This window comes from Dendrobates tinctorius, unplaced genomic scaffold (genome assembly GCF_039654945.1).
Source record: "Dendrobates tinctorius isolate UK_male_01 unplaced genomic scaffold, ASM3965494v1 ptg000009l, whole genome shotgun sequence".
In the NCBI taxonomy this organism is placed as follows: domain Eukaryota; kingdom Metazoa; phylum Chordata; class Amphibia; order Anura; family Dendrobatidae; genus Dendrobates; species Dendrobates tinctorius.
The window spans coordinates 4,567,518-4,591,812 of NW_027361677.1; the positions used below are offsets into that span (position 1 = coordinate 4,567,518).

The following is a 24,295-nucleotide window of genomic DNA, read 5'->3' on the forward strand; positions in this document are numbered from 1 at the left end:
CCGCAGAACAGCTCATTTAACGTGATATCGTCCTTCTCTACTATTATTCATCTGGAAGAAGTTTTTATTCCAGTCTCGGGGCCGCAGCAACAGTCTCGCATGTCTATGTGACTTCACACAACACCGCCCACATACTCCGCGCATGCACCGCACATACTTCTGCCTTCCATTACCAAGTGATACTGCTCTATGTGTGCCTTTGTCCCCCAATCTGTTCTTATCAAGTAATTGACACATCTATACTGCGGGTAGTAAGGCCTAATTCAGGTATCTTTTTTTTTGCATACGACAAACATCTGACTGTTTTTCATAAGTGTGCTTGATCCCTTTCAGTGTGTGTATCCATTTTTACGATCAGTGTTATTTTTTTTATCATATACATAAAAAATAAAAAAATTAAAAAAGGGATGGCAGTTGGACTTTTGACAGACTTATTCATCAAACGTGAAAAATGGACAAGTCTCCTTTTATTTGCATACAATAAATCTACAAAAAAATAAGACTTGTGTCTATCCATGAAAATCATAGATGGCGCAGATACATGCAAAATTCATATGAGGCTTATAGCTAATCGAGTTTCTATGATTAATTAGACCATAATTTTAAATCTTATACTTATAGAATTGCTTTTTCACCAATTACATCATCTTTTGTCACATAAGGTTGGGATCGGATCAGACCACATCTTAAGCCATGCGCATGACAGCTTCCAAAAAAAAAAAAAAAAAAAAAGAATTCAGACATGGTTGCAATGGAGACATATACTTAATTTAGAAAAAATAACAGAATAAAAAACTTACAAATTTGACCTTTTTTTTCCTTTTTGACTTTTAAGCCAAAAACAATAGTATAGTCTGCTATGCTATTACTCTATTAGTGAAGTTTATCACTCTGTCACTTCCAGCTGAAACCCAGAAAAAGTGGGTCTTAAAGGTGCTCTTGATCCAGACATACGCTATAGTGAAAATTCTGCAGTTTCCTGTCACAGATGACATCTCCCTGAAGTCCCTGCTTGTTTCTTCTCTTCACATTGTAAGATCTATACTACCACTGTCATGTCTCCACCAAGCCCTACTCCTGCAACATCTGATACTGTCACTAGGCGCCACCATATTCATTCTTTGTACGGCACTGTTGATGGTGGAAACGTCAAGATCAGAAACTCTGTGCGGCCCAAGCTCTGTCCAGCCAGATATATTAGTGTGGATGGGACCTGTAGTGCCAGCCAGTCTGGCAGTATGGCTGTGTGTTGTCCAGCAGGAGATATCAACTCCCGACTGTGGCCATTGGGACTGCACCACTTCCTACTTAAACTCCTAGAATATTTCTGGGCGTTAACAATTACAGTTTATACTTGGTCTGGTTCAGTCCTGTAATTCAGGTCTTGTTCAGTTTGATTTCTGTTTCTGACCTAAATCCATGTTTAGATTATCCTTGTTTCAGACGAGTCTGTTGCTGTTCCCGACTATGGAATTGAGGCAGCCACTCCGCGGACCCAACCCAGGGGTCCCTGTATAAGTCCAGATTCCTGCACAGGGATTAAAGGTTGAAGGCCAGGGAACCCCATGGCATCTGCTATACACAGTAGCTAGTGTAAATCCTGTCCGTGGAAGTCCTATTAAGAGCTGCCAGCCCTCCACTGACTGTGTCCCCTGACAAATACATTGTGTGCAATGCAAAATTCATACAGGCTATGTAGCAATCGAATAAATAAATCACTTAGATTCGCAACCAAACACAGCCTTTGTGAAGACCACATAATTATAGGCATGTATTTATGTATTCTGCGTCATCTACCATTAGCTACGATGATGCCATGCACAAAATATATTTTATAGAAGGATCCGTTACCCCCACTACATGTTCTGCTGAAATCCTGGTCAATATGTACTAATGGCCACTCAAACCTATGCACTAACACTTGTGACTCTAGAAGCTCCAAGCTTGTTCATCCCTATGAAGTGAAGTCAATTTTCTAGTACAATACCTGGAGCTATATTTGGAAGACTGCTTCAGAGTTGGATCCGCCTGGGGATTTCATCGTGACGTAAACCACTGGTAAACAGGTCAGGGAAAACTGTACGGGTAGCTTTGGTCTTGTGTTCATCTGTCATATTCCTGTGATGAAAAACAGATAGGCACCGCTATTACCTAACAGTGGTCCCTAAAGACAACCTTTGTTGACTCGGGCTACATTTCTGGGTAATTTAATGAAAACTTCCACAATTCTCTTCATTTCATTTGCTATGGTCGCTAATCTCTGCGCTTAGACACTTGCTAGAACCTTGAAGACGTTGTGCATGAATATCAGTGTATGTAGCATAGAGAAGCAAAGTCAGTGATATAGAAAATTAATCTCCCCCATTACAGTTTTCAACTATAATTAATTTTATTTTGTTACGCTGAATAGTTTGCAATCTTTACATAAAATGTAACATATTACAAAGGAAAACTAAGCAAGTTGTGTTTTGTTTTTTTTATAAAACTATCAACACTTCTACACTTACCACTGCGATTAAACAGCCCTTAGGTACTCGATGAGAATCATTAAGGATGGGTTCACTCATCTGAATTCACAATTCCGATTAGGGACCGGGTGAGAGTCTCCTGTCCAGAATCAGCAGACTAATCTGTTAGGTTCAAGTCAGGAGACCGGCAACCAGCCCTAACATTGCGGTTCATACTCAGACCATGAATGTTGGATGCGTGAAACTGGCCGAAATGTGTCAAATCAACAATAACAAGAGATTACCTAAATGGGAAAACTACAAGTGGTGGTATCCAGCTCCATTTTAAATTAGAATCTTTTATTGTAGTCAATTAAAAGTAGACTCCATGATGATGGTGCGGCAAGGCATAATTTAGACAGTCATGTTATACAGCTAGGCGTTTCAGATGCAATCCGGCATCCTTTGCCAAAGCTAATGGAACTAGACCAGCAAGGTCCTACAATTTCCTGCCTAATAAAACCCCAGTGAAACAGAAAAATCACATGACATCCAGTGTAAACAGGTGGGATCTGACAAAACATTGAGAATGGAGTAGATTAACAAATATACATAGGCAATATTTTTCCATGTGGAGAATTGTTACCCTTTAGACCTCACTCCAGAGCCCATCACCTAGGGAAATCAGTTCTCATACTTTGCCCTGATGAGGGGAAAACACCCCGAAACACTAGACTGCAAATTGAAATTCTTATTTGGATTTTATCCCAAGTCATAGTGCAAGACTCACTAAAGGGTAAATAGTGACTTGTAGAATTGCGGCTTTCAACAGTTATAGTGTTCATGTCCTCTTCCTCTCTGAAGAGGCAATTTTCATATCAATTATATATACAATATAAAAACAAAAAATCTGCAACAAAAAGACATAAAATCAATAAGACAATCAATATAACAAGCTGCCATATATTAGTAATGGAACAATAATTTCCCTATGCATGTTCAAGCCGTCTGGGACACATGTACCCAAATTATAAATCCAGAAGGCTTCATTGGTAAGCAGGCGTCTCCTGTGATCACCTCCCTTGCTAGACCATTTAACTCTCTCGATGCCAAAAATATGAATGGATGAAGTTTGTCTGAGATGATGAATGATAAAATGATTGGAAGCATGTAAAACTGCGCGGTTACTATTGGTACTAGTAACTGTATCAGTAATGTGTTCAGAAATATGTATTTTTTGATTTACGAGATGTACAACCCACATATGTTTTGTGACATAATTACATTTTTGTTTACCTTGCCTCCCTAAGGCTGGTTTCACATTAGCGCATTTTCAGCGCGCGCACGGCCGGGGGTAGCTCCGCCCCCGAGCCGGCTCTCTGCCCGGCGTGCCCGCCCCTTGCTTGTAGCGCCGCCTACTAGCGGACAGCGGCGCCTGCGATCGGCGCACCCTATCTTTAGCATAGGGTGCGCAGATCGTGCGCAGGCCGTGCGCTAGTTGCGCTTTGACCTGCGCTGCGCACTTTTGACGGTGCGCCGTGCGCGCCAAAATCCGAAAAGTTTGATTTTGGCGCGCACGGCGCACCGTCAAAAGTGCGCAGCACAGGTCAAAGCGCAACTAGCGCACGGCCTGCGCACGATCTGCGCACCCTATGCTAAAGATAGGGTGCGCCGATCGCAGGCGCCGCTGTCCGCTAGTAGGCGGCGCTACAAGCAAGGGGCGGGCACGCCGGGCAGAGAGCCGGCTCGGGGGCGGAGCTACCCCCGGCCGTGCGCGCGCTGAAAATGCGCTAATGTGAAACCAGCCTAAATGGAATTAAAAAAAAGGAAAAAAAATTGTACCATTTAAAACTAGAGTTAATTCCAAAAGAAAACAAGTCCTCATAAGCTATTGATTGAAGAAATAAAAAGTTAGGACTCTCAGAATATGGCAAAAGAAACCATTTTTTTAAGCTTTAAAATTTTTTTTTTTTTTTTAAATTATCCATTTCCCAAAACATAGACAAATCTAACAAAAAAAAAAAATATTTGGTATCGCCGTATTTGTCCAAAACGAATAAAATATCCTAGTTATCTTATATGGTTGGCTGATGAAAGGTTGAAAAAATAAAATCTAAATTGCAGAAGTGTTAATTTTTGGTTCTTTTGCCCAGCCCAAAAAATTGAATTTAAAAGTTATCACAAAAGGTCAAAAGGTATATGTACCCACAAAAGAATACAAATTAAAAAGATAGTTCACACTACAAAAAAAAAAACAAGCTTTCATAAAGTTTATCAATTGAAGAATAAAAGTTATAGATCTCAGAATATTATATTGATATATATTGTATATATACCGTGTATAGTATTGTTTAACGGCCTTCTGCTCAATCTCGAGCCATGGCTACTTGATGGATGAACGCTTTGTAGAAAGATCGATCTTGTGCAAGCCTAGATAGGTCCACCAGGGTCTTCTTCGTTATTTTGATAGTATCAAGCCATCGGGTTGTTCGTCTTCCTCTTCGCCTTGTTCCTTCTAGTTTTTCATGATGTCCTTCTCCACTGATTATTCTCTTTGTATGATGTGTCCAAAGTAGGCAAGTTGTAGCTTGGTTATTCTTGCTTCCAGTGACATGCCTGGCTTGATTTGTTCCAAATTTGATTTATTATTCTTGCCATCCATGGTACTGATACCATCCTTCTCCAGCACCTCCAGCGTTGATCCTTCTGTCTTGTTTCTTTATTATCCACGTTTCGCATCTGTATGTTACTACAGAAAAGACCAGACTATGTATGAGCCGTGTCTTCATCTCCAGTGAAATGTTAATTAATTTGAAGACCTTGTCCAGTGACATCATTGTCGATTTGCCCATACCTATTCTCCTTTAATAAAGCCTTATTCCATTTATCCAAATGGTATCCATATTACTTCAGAGGGAGCTTGAGAATCTACAGCCGAAGGATCTCATTAACTTATTAAAAATTAACTATTCATCAAATATTAAGGCTATGTGCCCACGTTGCATAAATTCTGCGGAATTGTCCGCAGCATATCCGCAACTCCCTGCCATGGGTAAAACGCATGCGGAATTCGTATGTGTTTTCCCACAAAACACAAGCGTTTTACAGGCGTTTTACAAGCGTTTTTAGCTTGTAGAATGCTAGCGATTCCCAAGCGATTTGAAGAATCGCTGGCCGGCGAGCCTTCCAGGTGGAGCGTGCGCAGTACGGCCGAATACCTGCAGACAATCATCCGGAATTAACCACAGCTGGGCTCGGAAGGATGACGAATCAGATGTCCTGAAGCTGGATAATGCTGACTACTTAAAGGAGGGACAGCTGGCAGCACGCCCGACTTAGTATGGAGAATGCTAGCCATTCTGACGTCAAGTCCTTAGAGCCATCCTTGGAAAATGTAAGGTGTAGTAATGTGGCAAGGCGGACTTTGTGGCTAAGATCATGGACAGAGGATACCCAGTCAAAAAATAAGTTATGCTCGGTACCCTTCACGAGTTCAGACCAGTCCTGGATGAGTTGCTTGAAAAAGCATCTGATAAAAAGAAAGGCTTCCCCAAAGAAAAACCAAAGAGGATGCTGTCCTTTCGTAGGACTCGCTCTCATCCCAGGCAGGATTATAGAGGGAAGGGGTAGAGGCTCCTATCAAAACAAAGGACCAAGACCCAGCAGCCATTGACACCAGAGGCATTGGGGGGACACTTCAGTACTTCCTGGGAGGCTGGCAGGAAATTACCAAAAATCCATGGATTCTGCAGACAGTCGCTAAGGGGTACAGGATAGAGTTCACATCCCAAGAGATACTGTCGAACTTCTACCCAGTCTCCAGTCCACCAGAGACTCCTAAAAGATATAGATACCAAAAATCGAAAAGTTAAACCGCACCCTATAAGCATCAAAGTCTTTAAGACAGATTTGTAAAGGCGCACGTCAAAACCAGGGAGTCCATCCTGGAGCCAGTTCCATAGCAATAGATAAAAAAGACAGCACCTCAGACAGTGGTGAAAAAAAAAGCCTTACATGTTATTGCCACAGGAGGCAGAATAAATTGTAAGGCTTTTTTTCACCACTGTCTGAGACGCTGTCTTTTTTTATCTATTCCTAAAAGATATAGAACTTATAGAATTGCTGGTCATAATTCAGGTGCCACATTCCGGAGGGGAGTACTGAATAATAATCAACCTGAAACCAGTAAACCGGTGGGTGGTCTACAAACAGTTCAAAATGGAGTCACTAAGGTCGGTCATACTTCTGAAAAAAAGGACTCCGTAATGAGCACGCAGGATTTAATTAATGCCTTTTATCATTTACCTATCCATACCTCGCACCAAAAATACCTCTGGTTTGTGATAAAGAACCAGGGAAAGGTACAGAATTTCTAGTTCTGGTATCTCTGCCTTTCAGTCTCTGCTCTGCGTCCCGAATTTTTACAAAACTCATGGTGGAAATAATGGCCTTCCTAAGAGAAAAGACCATCCTCAGACTCCCAAACTTGCATGACCTACTCCTAGTAGCAGACTCGCCAGAGCAGATGGAGGAATATTTAAAAACAACCATGTCATTCCTGGAGAGGCTAGGGTGGTTAGTAAACCTGAAAAAACTCAAGTCTCAAGCCGGAAAGGAAGAAGGTGTTTCTGGGTGTACTCATAGATTCCGAACAGGAATATTCAATCCTTCCTCTGCACAAACAACGGACAATCAGAGAGAGGAGATACAGGCTATTCGAAAGTACATTTCCATCAGGAAAGCCATGAGAATTCTAGGTTTAATGACCTTATGCATTCCCAGTGTCCAATGGAGTCCGTTCCATTCAAGAATCCTACAGCGGGAGGTCCTTTCGGCCTGGGACGGCTAAGAGGCATCTCTGGACAACAGAATGTTAATATCCAGTCTTGGTGAACCAGAATATCAAATATCAGAAAGGAAGGCCCTGGAAAGTGTCGTCATGCGTAAGCATCACTACGGATGCAAGCCTCAGAGGTTGGGAAGCCCACATAGAAGGATGTTACCTCCAAAGAACATGGTCCACATCAGTGCACAACAGCTCCTCGAACCACAGGGAGCTCAGCGCTGTTAGGGAAGCACTGAAGAAATGCCAAGAAAAGTTAAAAGATAGACACATCAGAATCTTTTTAGACAATTCTACCACAGTATCCTTCCTGCTGCATCAGGGAGGTCTGAGGCACCATCACTTACAGGAGATATCAGAAACAATATTTTCCTGGGTAGAAAGCACGGTGAAGTCAATCAGATAGACTTTCTAAGCAGGGAAAATTTTGAATGCTCTGAATGGTCTCTAAACGAAGAAGTCTTTTATCAGCTGATCCAGCTCTGGGGTACTCCAGAAATAGACTTATTCGCCTCCAGAAGGAATACAAAGACACGAGAATTCTTTTCAATAAATCCAGGAGACAACCCGGCCGGGGTGGACGCCTTGGGACAGAACTGGAATATGGAGCTCGCATACGCCTTCCCACTACATACATTAATACGGAGAGTAGTGAGGAAGATTCAGGAGAGCCGGGCGGTTGTGATTCTAATTGTCCCCTATTGGCCCAAAAGGAGCTGGTTTTCCCTACTGAAGTGGATAGCGTTGGAAGACCAAATTCTTCTACCACCAAGACAGGACCTTCTGAGGCAGGGCCCTCTTTTCCATCAAAATCTAGGGATGTTACAGCTGTCAGCCGGGATCCTGAGAGGGAGATCCTGAGATCAAAGGGTCTGTCGGAATCAGTCATCTCTACTATCCTAAAGAGCAGGTTATATATCTAAAGATCTGGAAGAAATTCTGTTCACAAAGTAGAGTTCCAATCTCCATCATTCAAGGCCCAGATATTTCTCATATTCTAGAGTTCCTTCAGTCCGGGTTTGATAGGGGTCTGAAGCCTAGTACATTGAAGGTACAGATATCAGCCCTGGGATCATTCTTTGACTATCCATTGGCCAACCATCCCTGGATAGTAAGATTCATTAAAGCTATTCAGCTTATTAGACCTACAATACGAAGTTCAGTGCCCCCCTGGAATCTCATCTTAGTCTTAAACGAATTATGCAAAAGTCCATACGAACCACTGGAACAAGCAGACCTAAGGTCTGTGTCACTTAAAGCAGTCTTCCTGGTGGCGATAACGTCAGGAAGGCGTATAGGCGAGATCCAGGCCCTTTCCATAAGGGACCCATATTTAAAAATTCAAGAGGACTGTATCATCCTAAGGCTGGATCAAGCATTTCTTCCCTAAAGTGGTTATTGACTTTCACAGTAGCCAAGAAATCGTGTTACCTGCTTTCTGTCAAAATTGAAGAAATGAGAAGGGACTCTCTTCTCTCCACTCATTGGATGTAAGGAGGACAGTTCTAAAATACTTAAAACTCACAGAAAGCTGGAGAGTGGACTCAAACCTCTTTGTCCAGATGGCTAGAAAGAACAAGGGGAAGAAAGCATCAAAATCTATGCTGGCTAGATGGATAAAGTCGGCAATAGGTACAACGTACGTCTCGGCGGGAAAGACTCCACCAGAAAACCTCAAGGCAATCTCGGATTTGGGGGTAGAGAGCGCAGGGGCATCTGTGAATCAGATCTGCAGAGCTGGGACTTGGTCAAATTTAAATACATTTTGCAGACATTATAAGTTGGACGTTCTCTCAAATCAACAGACGGCCTTTGAGAGAAAAGTCCTAAAAGCAGTAATCCCGCCCTAGTAGGAGTTATTTGGTATTTTTCCTGGTGGTGTTGTCAGGAGGGACATCCTGGAAAGTAGGAATCAGTCCTACTGGCAGCGTCGGACTGGCCCACCAGAGAACCGGAGGATTCTCCGGTGGGCCCTGGCATCTGGTGGGCTCTGGCACCTGCTGGCATACAGGGCCAGCAGTTGCCTAGGGCCCCTGCTGCTCCAGGGGCCCCCAGCCAGTGGTGTGTCGCACACCATACAGCTGCTATGGGGGGCCCCTGCCACTGGAGCAGCAGCGGGTGACAGGAGGCAGAAGTCCCTGTCCCCGCTGCTAAAGAGAAATGAATATTCACTGCGAAGCAGTGAATTTTATTTCACAGTCTCCACCCCCAGAGGCCCCGCCCCCAGCCCAGTAAGCTGCTCTGCATCTGTAAATCAGGGCCAGCGCCGCCCTCAGTCCCCTCTGCTCCTGACTCACAGCCAGTGCACGATGACGTCACTACATCGCGCACCCGCTGTGTGTCTGGCAGAGGGGGCAGCTCCCAACACTGAAGCTGGGATCAGCGTGGGAGCGAGGAGGAGAGGTGAGTATCGTGGTTTGTTTTTTTATATCTCTATCTCTCTCTCTGTCTCTCTCTCTATCTAGATATCTATCTCTATAGCTATATATCTCTCTATATATCTCTTTCTCTATTATCTATATCTATCTATCTTTCTCTATCTTTCTCTATTATCTATATCTATCTATCTATCTCTATATCTATCTATCTCTCCATTATTTATCTCTATATTTATCTCTCTCTCTATATCTATCTCTCTCTATATCTATCTCTCTCTATATCTATCTCTCTCTATATCTAACGCTATGTATCTATCGCTCTATCTCTATCGCTCTATCTCTATCGCTCTATCTATATCTATCTAACTCTATTTATATCTAACTCTATACCTATCTCTATATCTATCTCTATATCTATCGCTCTATCTATATCTAACTCTATTTCTATCTAACTCTATATCTCTATATCTATCTCTATAACAATTATCTCTATATCTATCTATCTATCTATATATCGGAAGCTATCTATCTCTATATCTCTATATTATTATTACTATATCTCTATTATCGATCTATCTATTTCTATATCTATCTCTCTATCTATCGTTTATCTATCTATCCATTATCTATTTTCTATCTATCTCTATATCTATCGATCTATCTCTATATCTATATTTCCATCTATATCTATCTTTATATCTATCTCTATCTATTATCTATCTCTATCTATCCATTATCTACTATCTATCTATTTCTACATCTATCTTTCTATCTATATCTATCTAATTCTATATCTATAAAGCATTATACCCTATGAGGGGGCAGCATTATACCCTATGAGAGGGCTCTATTATATTCTATGAGGGTGCTACATTATATTCTATGAGGGGGTTGCATTATACTATATGAGGGCGCTGCTTTATATTCTATGAGGAGGCTACCCCAACTCCTGCTACATAATTAAGATTTGTACTACCTTATATTATACCCTGATATTAGCATGTTTTACCACACAATTGGTGGTCTGGTATTTATTTCTATGTAGCTACATAGTGGGCCCCAAGAATGATTTTCTCTGGTGGGCCCAAGGTGCTCCAGTCCGACGCTGCCTACTGGTAATGGATTTTCCAGGAGTCCATCATGACAGCACCTCTTATATGCCCTCCCTTGGATTTCCTGTCTGATATGTGATATGAACATGTGTAGAGAGGAAATTCAATAAAATATTTGTTGCATCCATCCTGGTGTGGCACCTGGAAAATCACTGAAGGGTGGTGGTGTGGAGGGGCTATTTAACCACTTCTGTGTTAATGTCCCTATCAAGGAAACGAAGGACTACCTCCTGGTGGTGTGGTCATGATGGACTCCTGGAAATACTACTATTACCGGTAGGACTAATTCCTACTTTTCAGAAGCTTGCAAAAATTAAATGCACAATCAGAGCTCCAAATATAGTAAATCTCCAAAATGCATGTAGTACATTGATATAGTGCTCAATATTAGCAGTGCTCAAGAAGAATGGTTCAATCTCACCTCACTTCTTTGTGTATGCACTTAGTTCCTGCTGGATCGAAAGACCTGGTTAGCAACTTACAAAAAGGGGCTCTTTTCTACTGTCCCTGTGGTGGCCAGAGTAGCTCCCACCCTTACAAGGGCAGTACCCAAGTGCATAAGTGTATATCCTATATACAACCATACTATAAGAAAAAATGCCACACGACGTGTTTTAACCCCAATCATGAGGTCTCATCAGGGGAGTGTATTTGCAAGAGGACAATGTATCTAACAGATCCAACATAGAAAACAAGATGGGGTATAGAGCATATTATTGCTGGGGGTACTTATGTTTGCTATCTTTGGGCTGTGAGGTCTTATCTATATGAGACCTCACAGCCCACAGTGCATTTCAGACCAAATGAGAATCATGACATCAAAGGAACTGATCAAGGAGCTCAGAGACAGAATTGTGGCAAGGCACGCATCTGGCTAAGGTTGCAAAAGATTTTCTGCAGTACTCAAGGTTCCTAGAGCACAGTGGCCTCCATAATCCTTAAATGGACTAAGTTTGGGACCACCAGAAGTCTTCCTAGACCTGGCCGTCCAGCGAAACTGAGCAATCGTGAGAGAAGAGCCTTGGTGAGAGAGGTAAAGAAGAACCCCAAGATCACTGTGGCTGAGCTCCACAGATGCAGTAGGGAGATGGGAGAAAGTTCCACAAAGTCAACTATCACTGCAGCCCACCACCAGTAGGGGACTTTATGGCAGAGTGGCCCGACGTAAGCCTCTCTTCAGTGCCACACATATGAAAACCTACAGAGTTTGCTGAAAAAAAAAAAAAAAAAAAACAACACATGAAGGACTCCCAGATTATGAGAAATAAGATTCTCTGACGAAGACAGAACTTTTTGGTGATAATTCTAAGCGGTATGTGTGGTGAAAATCAGGCACTGCTCATCACCTGCCAATACAATCCCAACTGTGAAATATGGTGGTGGCACCATCATGCTTTGGGGGTGTTATTCAACTGCAGGAACAGGACGACTGGTTGCCATTGAAGGAAACATGAATACGGCCAAGTACAGAGATATCCTGGATGAAAACCTCTTCCAGAGTGCTCTGGACCTCAGACTTGTCTGAAGGTTCATCTTCCAACAAGACAATGACCCTAAGCACATAGCTAAAATAACAAAGGAGTGGCTTCAGAACAACTCTGTGACCATTCTTGACTGGCCCAGCCAGAGCCCTGACCTAAACCCAATTGAGCACCTCTGGAGAGACCTAAAAATGGCTGTCCACCAACGTTCAACATCCACCCTGACGGAACTGGAGAGGATCTGCAAGGAAGATTTGCAGTGCATCCCCAAATCCAGGTGTGAAAAACTTGTTGCATCATTCCCAAGAAGACTCATGGCTGTATTAGCGCAAATTGTGCTTCTACTCAATACTGAGCAAAGGGTCTGAATACTTCTGACCATGTGATATTTCAGTTTTTCTAATTTAATAAAATTGCAAAAATTTCTACATTTGTTTTTTTTTCTTCCAGTCAAGATGGGGTGCAGAGTGTACATTAATGAAAATAAATGAACTTTCTTGAATTACCCACTGTATATACACAATTAATAAAGTACAGTAATAAATTATATTAATAGTAAATTAAAATTAAAGACAAGGGGCAACCTCCCGATACTAAAGTATTTAAATGGGATGGATTTACACCACAGAAAAAAACAAAACAAAGGAGCTAATAAAATAAAAGGAGGATCCTGATTTATAGACAGGAATATTTGAAGAACAAAATGAGCCAAGAATTTCCCTAAATTATAATTAAATAAAATCGACAAACATTATAAAGAGCCGATGGCAAAATGGCCCTACATTAAGGAACTGACTAAATAGCCATGATTATAATAATCATAAGATTTTCAGGGTAATGTGAAATTTGATAATATACAGTACAGGCAGAGTTTAGGGGAATTTCTAAACAATTATTATTTACTTGCGTTCTACAATTAATATCATCATTGGGTAGTCCGCTCATTTCTGTTCACGTTGCTAGGACTGCTACAATCTATCATAACTGACCTTTATGTGTTTTATAGCAACTTTGACCTATTTATGTACAATTTATTTTCAACTAGTTTGTGGATGTATAAAAAATACTAATATATGCAAAGATGAACTATTCTAAACAGAAATGTCATTAGACAGTGCTTTGCAGACTATGATAAGGCTCCTTAGCAGCAGAGAAAAGTCGCATGTGCCATTTATAACAGTGAATCCAAGGGGTAATGGTTCTCACTTTGTGAAAAGTGCCAAGTCAGCTGTCACGTCCCACCAGAAGACCTGGTGTTAGAAGATCACGTTTGGGAATGATTTGTGGATCTTTAGAGATGGTGTGATGTGTCCCATATTAAGTGGATTTAATTTCCTCTGGTGCTGAAGAGGTTAACAACCCTTTCTATGCTGGTCATAAACATGCAGCTCCATTTCAGCTGCTTCTGATCTGGTCATTACCTCTTCCTATGAAAACTGGCCAGACCTTCTTTTCCCTGCTGGTGAAAGATTTGCCTTCCTGTGCTGTTTGCTAAAGCTAAGTGGTTGGAGTGGAGTTGTTGTGAGAGAGATCTTTGGTTTGCTGTAGTACGTGTGTTTATCTCCTGGTCCCTGTTCCCATTTAGTTTATTCCTCCTAGTCCCTATCATTGGTTAGTGCTTTTTTGTGAGAGGTTTTCTGTTATCCCGGTTTCGTCTTTGTGTCTTGTTTACCTTACATTTCTGTCCCATGCCTCATGGGTTGCGGGGAGGGAAAGAGCAGGGTTTAACAGAAGCATAAAAAGGTTGGAGACTCGGGCCTCTCTACCGTCACAAGTGCACGACAGGGATAGTTAGGGTCCCAGTTACAGAGACAGTTTGAAGTCCCCCTTCCTTACCGAAGCAGGACAACAGAGTAAAAGAGATTTAAAAGGAGACTTATAAGCTATGCAATGTTCCTCTGGGAAATTAAATATGCAAGTATCCTCTACAGAGACTGTGAAGTCTGTGTAAGGAGACTTAAAGGCCATGCAATGGTCCTGTGGGAATTTAACCCCTTAACGACCGCCGATACACCTTTTAAGGGCAGCAGCTAAGGGTACTTATTCCTCAGAGCCGCTTTTTAACGGCGCTGAGAAATAAGTGTATAGCGGCCCCAGCATCAGAAAATCCCGGGAGAACATGATTCGTGTCGGTTTTTACTGTCACCAGTGTTGCATTCGCTGTTATTCACTGAATGTCGACCGCAAAAAAAAAACAAAAGAAAAAGTCTGGTTTCACATTTATTTCTCTCTCCTCTGATATGATCTAACATCAGAGGAGAGAGAAATAGGGTCTGCCTACCCCCCCCTTCTCAGTACCTCCGGCCATCAGGAAAATAGGGGGTACATGCAAACAGCAGTATATGTACGGCGACACGATTGCGCGGCCTCACGTTGAGCGCCATGGCGATTGGGTGCGGGTGTCAGGTCAGCTCTGTGTGAGAGCTGACAATACAGCACCGCCCACGATCGGTGCTAACACCGACCACAGGCATTTAACCCCTCTGCCACTGTCAGTAATGGCAGCAACATTGTGGAGCATCGGGTAGGGAATGAGTTGCCTGCACTCTTCCACCAGGACATGATGCTATCGCGTTGTCCTGATGTTCTCCATGGAGACTCCTGGCTGCAAGATGGCTGCGTGGTCCTTCGGGGTTCTGAAAGCAAGGTGGCTTGTGAGCAGGCGCTGACATGACTCCCTTCCCTGCCTATCAGATAGAGATGTAAACTGATTAAATTTGCTGATGACACAAAGCTAGGAGGGATAGCTAATACTAGAGAAGAGAGAGAGAGGATTCAAAAAGATATAAATAAACTGGAGAAGTGGGCAGCAACTAACAGAATGGTTTTTAACAGGGAGAAATGCAAAGTACTACATCTGGGCAATAAAAATGAAAAAAGCATATATAGAATGGGAGGAATAGGGCTAAGTGACAGCACATGTGAAAAAGACTTGAGTATACTAATAGATCACAGACTGAATATGAGTCAACAGTATGATGCAGCAGCAAAAAAGGCAAATGCAATTCTAGGATGTATTAACAGAAGCATACAGTCTAGATCACGTGAAGTCATTATTTCCCTCTACTCCTCTTTGGTCAGACCTCATCTGGAATATTGTGTCCAGTTTTGGGCACCACATTTTAAAAAAGACATCAACAAACTGGAGCAAGTTCAGAAAAGAGCGACCAGAATGGTGACCGGTCTGCAAACCCTGTCTTATGAGGAAAGGTTGCAGGATTTGGGAATGTTTAGTTTGCAAAAGAGAAGACTGAGAGGAGACTTAATAGCTGTCTACAAATATCTAAAGGGCTGTCACATTGTAGAAGGATCAACTTTATTCTCATTTGCACAAGGAAAGACTAGAAGCAATGGGATGAAACTGAATGGGAGGAGACACAGATTAGATATTAGAAAAAACTTTTTGACAGTTAGAGTGATCAATGAGTGGAACAGGCTGCCACGAGAAGTGGTGAGTTCTCCTTCAATGGAAGTCTTCAAACAGAGGCTGGACAGACATCTGACTGGGATGATTTAGCGAATCCTGCTTTGAGCAGGGGGTTGGACCAGATGGCCCAGGAGGGCCCTTCCAACTCTACGATTCTATGATTCTGTGATACTCTGCAGTGCAAAAGCATTGGAGGGTATCAGATCAGCGATCTGTCACTATACAGTGATGTCCCAGGATGGGACAATGTACAAAAGCTAAAAAAAAATAAAAAAAAAAATAAAAAAAAAATATTTTTCCAATAAATACATTGATTTATGTAAATAAAACGTAAACAATGAAAGTACACATATTTGGTATCGCTGATGGAGCTGCACGGCAGCTTGTTTTTTTGTGGGACAAGATTATGTTTTCAGCCGTACCATTTTTATTTACATCCGTCTTTTTGGTCGCTTTTTATTACAGTTTTTGTTTGGCGGTATGATAAAGCATTGTTTTTTGCCACGTTTTTACTTTTTTTTTTTTTACAGTGTTCACTGAAGGGGTTAACTACTGGGGCAGTTTTATAGAGCGGGTCATTACAAACGCGGTAATACCAAATATGTGTACTTTTATTATTTTTTTTATTTACATAAATGTATTTCTTGGATAGGTATTTCTTTATTTAGGGATTTTAAAAAAAATATTTTTGTACTTTTAATTTTTTTACCTTTTTACATTGTCCCAGGAAGGGACATCACTATATAATATCAAGTCGCTGACCTAACACTCTGCACTGCAGAGTATCACATCAGGAACTGACAGGCAGGGAAGGAGGCATGCCATCACCTGCTCCCAGCAGGCGCTCACAAGCCAACTTCCCTGAAGGACGCCGAAGGACCCCTCGGCTATCTTGGGGCCCGGGGGTCTTCATGGAGACCATCAGAACAACGCGATTGCGCTACTGACAGCGGTTAAATGCCCGCGATCTGTGCCATTACCGATCGTGGGCGTTGCTGCGGGGTATCAGCTCTCACACAGAGCTGACATCTGCACACCTTCGCCGCGAAGCTCACTGTGAGGCCGCACAATTGTGCCGCTGTACATATACTGCTCTTTGCAGGAACGCAGCTCTTGCTGAGCAGTATATGTACGGTGCAAGTCAGGAAGGGGTTAAAGATGCACTTGGTTTATTAGACACGACATAAACAAAGTTTAAGCACAAAAATAAACACAGCCCTTTAGGAAATTCAGCAAAACAAAATGGTAGCACTAAATACAGTCCTTGCATTAGTGGGGATCAGCTCACCCAGGGTTAGCAAGACCCATGGTTCAGGCATAAACAAAACACAAACCAATTCTCTGGAGAGTTCCGTTGCAGCCACTGACACCCACGTGTCTTTGAAGGTCATCTACTTAAGCCCCAGACTATCCTCCGCCCATGAGATTCATCACATGACTGACACAACAGAGGTCCTGGCAGTACAGGCTCTGTAGGTGGAGAGAAGGTGGGCATCCTCCCACCTACTCTATGGATGTCCACATAAAAACCATGGAACTTAGCTTAAACCTCACAGCACATAGTGGGCTGGAGGAAAATACTCTGGGTTTTACATCACTGACGCCATTAAGCGTAGTGACACATATCTCCCCTCCAGTACTTTGCCAGTGACTTTGACACACTTGATATCTGCAATCTGATGTCTTATAACGGAAATATACAAGCTTTTCTTAATATTTAAATGAGCAGTTAAGATCAATGGGCTGGACATAGATCTCCCCCAGAACCTGCCTCTAGAAAGGGTGTTACCAGTGTGAGACATTCAATGACTGACATTCTGTTTTCCTGATCTACATGTCTCACACTGGTAACTAGAGTTGAGCGACTTTGGTCGGATCGGGTTTCATGAAATAAAATTTGTTTCAGATGAAACTTGTCTGACTAGGGCAAAAAAAGTCGGAGTTTCGTCCGAAACCCGACCCCAATGCAAGTCAACGGGAAATAAAAGTCGGCATTGAGCGGATGACAGACTTTTATTCCCCATTGACTTGCATTGGGGTCGGGTTTCGGACGAAACTCCGACTTTTTTTGCCCTAGTCGGACCAGTTTCATCTGAAACAAATTTTATTTCATGAAACCCGATCCGACCAAAGTCGCTCAACTCTACTGGTAATGCCTGCTTTCGTTTACAATAGGCTCTGGAGACAGATTCTCAGGGAGAGCTATGTCCGGCCCATAGATCTTAACAGCTCATTTATATATTGAGAAGAACATGGATTTCTCAGGAATAAAAAATTGGATCACAGATATCAAGGTATAATTTTATTCCATTTTCTATGACCTACATGTCCATATAGGTGGCTTAGGAGGGTTGATCCTTAGTTGTATTGGTCTTTTTTCTCCATAAAAGGAAAATGAATGCTGCACGGAGACTAAAAATGGATACATGGCCAAAAAATGGATTATAAAATTGATCTTCTAAGGCCTGAGGAGGGCCTGCACGTGATATTTTGCAATATGGCAGATTTAATGAATGTAACATTGTCACATACGGTCACAGTTTATTCATCATAAAAAAAAGAGGAAAATAAATTAAAAATGCAAATCTGACCATAAAATGAAAATAGACGGGAGCGTACAATGAACGTCCCTACTGTATAACACATTCATCCATTGTGAGAACATCCTAATTTGTATGCAGATGGAAGTGAAGAAGGCAGACAGGTGTTTAATTAGTAAAAGGGTTTAAAAAGGTCAGGTTCGAGCACCCCATCTTTCTTTAAAGGTATGTTTACCACCGAGAGAAGCAAGGCCAGCCTGAAAGGTTCCCTGGCCAGTGTGAGCATTCTTCTAGTTGAGGTCCCCAGAGACGTGATGCTTTTGGAGGTTGACTGTGAGAGCATTGTGCAGCTCCAGCCCCACGTGACGTGAAGGAACGTCTCCACATGTCCCCCATTGATTCGAGGACTATTGTTTGAGCTCTATGATAAATGGAAAGCTCGTGCTCATACATTGTGAATCCAATTAAACTGTCAGTTTAGCAGCGCTGTCTTCCAGAATTTCCCGCACACAGACATCACAACAAGAGCGTGATTGTTACAGCTGTAGGGATGTATTTTATCTACTAGATTCTGGCTCGATGTGGGCATGAAATCCGCCTGCCAAGTGAAATCCAAGCTGGCTTATGTCAGGGTGCTTTAGGAGATATCCTGTTATTTATAGGATGTAGCATTCAGGTTGGCAAAGATCACCCCTGGGGTAAACCAGGCAGATGTTTGGTGCATTTGGGTTCATGAGCTCCAATACAGCACATAGAGCTGACCTGGGTTGGCATTATACTGTACATCTATAGGTTTTAGAGATTCTTTAAGGGATGAATAATCATGTCAATATGGAGTAATTCAATATTTTGTTCAAAATGCATTTTTTTTTTTAACTTATGCCAATCGTTCGAGTTGGGCAAAAAGATTTGCAGGGCCCTTGTGCATTGGGCACATCCATGGCACCAGACCAGAGCACTTGTTAAGCTCACCTGGTGCAGTAGACTGACTAAGATTCAAGTCCAGGAGGGCATACGGGCCTCAGTCAGGCTTACTTAAGGATACGTGGAACCGTGAGGACTTGGACAAACTGCAATCTCAGCATCAGTTGGCCAGAAGAAGAATCCAGCAGAGATGATTGGAAGTTCAAGAAAAATAAGAACAGATGGTGGAGCTCACCAAACAGAGGACTCTGGAGTCCCAATCCTGAAACACAGATGTGTGTCTTAGTGGGCATAAGTTGGCCTACTAAGCTAGTAGACCGGGAAAATTAAAAACCTGATATGGAGCACAACAGAGGGCTGCGGACCCAGATGAAGGAAGCAGAGTCTGGGATACCAGGGGCAGATGTGTAGCTGCCTGTGACATCCTGGGACCCTCTTCTGATATGTAGTCCCAATGCGACTACATTGTTATGATGTGATGCACGCATGCTGTCGTGACAGGACTACAAATGGGGAGATGTGCCGGCAGGTAAGAGACGATTCAAAGGACCCTGGTGCAGAGGACACATCCATAGCACTGGACCAGAACCTCCGACATCCTGAGCACCTCTTCTGATTAGTAGGCACAGCACTACGTCATTATTACAATGTGATGTATGCATGCTGTCGCATCAGGCCAACTATTCAGAAGAGGTGCCATCAGGTATGAGAAAGTCTGTTCTGGTGGCCACGAACTATCGACATGACAGCTGGCCGGTATCCTGTGAGTTGTTTTGTCAACTCTGCCAACCATGCAAAGAAGGCTCTGGTTATACCTGCAGAACAGAACAACTAAATAGACAGCAAATGCTGGATCTATCACATGGCAGAAACCAGGAGCACCTGGCGGACCCGACTGACCATATTGTGTTTCCATCAGGGTAGCCACCAGTTTATCAGAAAGAATAGCTCAACATGTTTAGCTGGATTAGGTCTCATTTACACATACTTTTTTTCACGCGCGTGTCCGATCTGTATTTTTCATGTACCCTTTACACTCTCTGGGGCTGTTCACATGTCCGTAATTTTTTTTTCATGTGAATGACCACACTGACTACACTAAGTAGGAGTTGAAAAACAAGAATCGAAAAACGGACGTCTGAATGATTCCTTAGGCTTGGGCTACAGGACAACTTTGAATTCAAGACAATTAGTGCGACCAAAGATTGTTATGCGTTAGCTACATTGCAGCGCTATGCAAGTCAATGGGGTTGCATTGTGACCTCAAGGGTACACTGACATGTAAGTCACAAAATTTCGGTCCCGATTGGACTATTTGACTTGTTTTGCCCAGTCGCTGTACCCTTGATTCGCAATCAAGTCCCATTCACTTGTACTGAGATGCTATGTAGCAGCAACACATAGCGATCATTACGCTTAGGGGAATACAGGTATGTAACATTCAGCGAGCACAAGGGACTGAAGCTGTGATGAGTTCCTTGTGACATCTAGAAGCAATGTTGGAAGGAATCTGAAGTTTCTCCATTCCGCCAAAAAATCATTGTCTGTACACAGATAATAAAACCCACTTGTTGCCTTCATAATGGTAATTCTCACATCCGGAAATGCTGACCACTGTTTATTTTCTTGGTTTTTCTTACAGTCACTTCATTGATTTTGCAGGTGTTTAGCAGAGTATGATTTCCTACCAGACAAGCAATTTCCATCTTGCATAAAACTGTAATAAGTCAGCTGTCCAAAAATTGCCCGAGAGCTGAGAAATGGAGGAAATTCATAGATTCTAACTTGTAATAACATCTACACAATTGTTGTGAACTCATGGAAGAAGAAAAGGAGTCACTTTTCATAACTTTGGATAAAAAATTGTTTACAAAAATTTGTTTTTAATAAAATATTAAATGGAAAATGCCTTAATGGTGAATTGGGGTCAAAAAACCCAGGCAGCGCTCTGACGGGAACTAAAAATCCCCCTTACTGTATTTGCGAATCTCATTCTGCTACATTGTTTCTTAAAAGGTAAACAAACGATCATTTAACGAGTAAGCACACTTTTTTTTATTTTTTTTATCATTTTGTTCAGCATGGAACGTTATCTAACTTTGCAAATCACTATATTTGGGGATTTTTCTTCACTACTGTAAAAAAATAAATAAATAAGTAAATATAAAAAAAATTGCACATAAGTGGCTTCCAAATTCCTGCTTTCCCCCAGTCTATTTGCCACCTTTAGCTGCGTTGGTTTCAAAGTGTACACATTTGGAGTACAGATGATGGCAGTGATGGGTCAGTTCAGCTCCTTGTCCCAAGAACTTTGAGGATAAGGTGCTGCAGATGACTGTTCTGATAAGCTCAGCATTCAGTGGAGGAGACAGGGGCTGACTAGAGATGAGCAGATTGATCCACGGAGGATCGAGTTAAAGTCAAATTTTCTGAAAATTAGAGGTTTTATAAGAATTTGAACATTTTGAAATTCAATTCGCGGTTCACAAAACAAAAAATTCCCGCCACCATTATCCACATTGCTGAAGTATTAAAGAGTGGGCTAACATCATTCTGTAGTGCCGCGGGGGCTTTCCCATAATGCCCTGCAGAAATGACATCTAGCGGATTATCATTCCTTGGACAGTGGTGGTCTCTACCTAGGACATCACAGATCAGATGAGCGGTTCTCAATGGAGCACAGATTGTACGGCAGAGTGAGTTTCCATCTCCAGAGACACTGGGTGTAAGTCTCTCTCTCCTATAGAGTGTAAGCTCTTATGGTCAGCAGTTTCCCCTTTCTCTCCTGTAGATTGTAAGCTTTTACGGTCAGTGGGGTCCTCTCTCTCTCCTGTACAGTGTAATCTCTTATGGTCAGCGAGGTCATCACTTTCTTCTGTAGAGTGTAAGCTCTTATGGTCGGCAAGGTCATCTCTTCCTTCTGTAGAGTGTAAGCTCTTATGGTCGGCGAGGTCCTCTCTTTCTTCTGTAGAGTGTAAGCCCTTATGGGCGGCGAGGTCATCTCTTCTGTAGAGTGTAAGCTCTTATGGTCGGCGAGGTCCTCTCTTTCTTCTGTAGAGTGTAAGCTCTTATAGTCGGCGAGGTCATCTCTTCTGTAGAGTGTAAGCTCTTATGGTCGGCGAGGTCATCTATGGTCGGCGAGGTCATCTATTTCTTCAGTAGAGTGTAATCTCTTATGGTCGGCGAGGTCATCTCTTTCTTCTGTAGAGTGTAACCTCTCATGATAAGCAGGATTCTAGCTCTCCTCTCCCCCACGTGTATTTTACAAGCAATAATAAGATTTCCAGAATTGAAATTCTTGCAAATGTATTCACCCCTTCCGCTGCCATCATCCATACACCAAATTTTATTAAGAGGTTGTCCACTACTTTATCATTAGGATAGGTCCTCAATGTCCGATCGGTCGAGGTCTGACACCCGCGACCTCTGCCAATCCCAGGTGTTAGCGGCGGCAGCTGGACATACTCAAATGTACAGTACCCTGCCACGGCCACTATCAAAAGACAGAGCAGCTCCGTATTTGAGCATTTCCATTTACCGACTAAGTAGAAAAGTAAAAATCAGGTGAAAAAAAATCGTTAAAATGCCAAAAAAAAAAAAATGATCACAAAAGAAATTAAATAAAATAAAAATAATTTACCAGTAAAAGGTATATTTATGTAAAAGCAAAAATAAACAAAAAAATGCGCACACATTTTGTAATGCCATGACCGGAAAGATCCAACCTATAAAACAGTCACACAAGTTAACCCCTTTAGTGAATAGAATAAAAAAAAAAAAAATTAAAAGTATGGCAAAAACAATGCTTTTTCATCATACTGCAGAACAAAAAGTGGAATAAAACGCGATCAAAAAGTCAACTGTAAATAAAAATAGTATCTTGTCCCACAAAAAGACAAGCCACCATACAGGTTCTTCAGCGGAAAAATAAAAAGGCTATAGCTCTCAGAATACAGTGATGCAAAAAGAATTCTTTTTATTGTGTAAAAGCGGCAAAACAAAAAAAATAATATAAATGTTGTTTCGCTGTAACTGTACTGACATAAAAAAAATAAAAATAATTCCTGAATTTCTGGCTTTTGTTAATTTTTCTTTCCAAAAATTGGAATAGAAAGCAATCAAAAAATGTCACGTGCTCGAAAACGGTACCAATAAAAACATCGACTCGGCCCACAAAAAAACAAGCCCTCACATGACTGTCAGTAGAATTCTGGAAAAAATATAGCGATGAAAACACTAGTTTTGCAAAAAAAAAAAAAAGCATCTTTTAGTGTGTGACAGCAACCAAACATAAAAACCTGATATAAATCTGGTATCGAGGTAATTGCACCGACTCGAAGAATAAAGTGGCCTAATACGGCACGAGGAAAGAATTAAAAAAATATAACCAATTCTTCACCTGCTGTTGATTTGTTCATTCTGCCTCCCAAAAATCGCAGTATGGCTCGGCGCACATTTATCATGCACTATGTGCTTACACCAGGGTTTCAGGGTAAATATCTGAAATACGTGATTCAGAAGGAAGCCCCGACGGAAGATTCCCTACAATGAGGTGGAAACACTGTGGATGGCGTCTGACCTGTGATCCAGCGGTTTCTGTCTTTTTAGGCGTGCACAAAACTGAGGTCAGCCACAGTTTTGTGCACTTCTGAAAGAAGGACAATGCTGAACGGAGGCCAGATGGAGTCCAGTGTAACTCTGCTGCCTCATTAAAGGGAATGGATCCCTTGGAAGTTTCATATGAATCGCATAATTCTGAAATTTAGATAAAAACCCCAATGTAAGCACTCAGTGTAGAGCACAGGATAAATGTGATCCCAAACGTTATGTAAAATGTTCCCAATAAAAGATTCAACTCAATTCACAAAAAAGAAAGTCCCCACTCAGGTCTGTCATCTGATAACGGAAATATAGGGGGCTTGCACGTTATTGGTAGCACAAATGTTCTGAAAAGCTCTATGGCTTCTCACCCACCAAAATAAATCCAGTGAATTCTCCACTCCCAAATACAAAAATCCCCTTCCGTTTTGATCCCCACAGTTTTCCTAAAGCACAGTTAGCCATCCACATGTTTGGCATTTCTGCAGCGATGAAAGCCTGTCTAATTTACGGGTGCATGTCTCCAGAAGCAAGAGCTTGCACA

At 42.0% G+C, this 24,295-nt stretch overlaps 1 long non-coding RNA gene across 2 annotated transcripts in view; it reads right to left on the minus strand.

The window, feature by feature from the left end:
* LOC141095815 (uncharacterized) overlaps window positions 1–24,295 on the minus strand; it is a 150,339-nt gene that overhangs the window by 17,430 nt on the left and 108,614 nt on the right. Inside the window, exons 2-3 of one of the 2 annotated variants that reach the window (XR_012233479.1) lie at window positions 1,988–2,118; window positions 448–706 (exon numbers count right to left, since the gene is read on the minus strand). This is a non-coding gene — a long non-coding RNA (uncharacterized lncRNA). Of the gene's footprint in view, window positions 1–447; window positions 707–1,987; window positions 2,119–24,295 lie in introns of those variants that run through there. The other variant, XR_012233478.1, reaches the window with a different exon arrangement.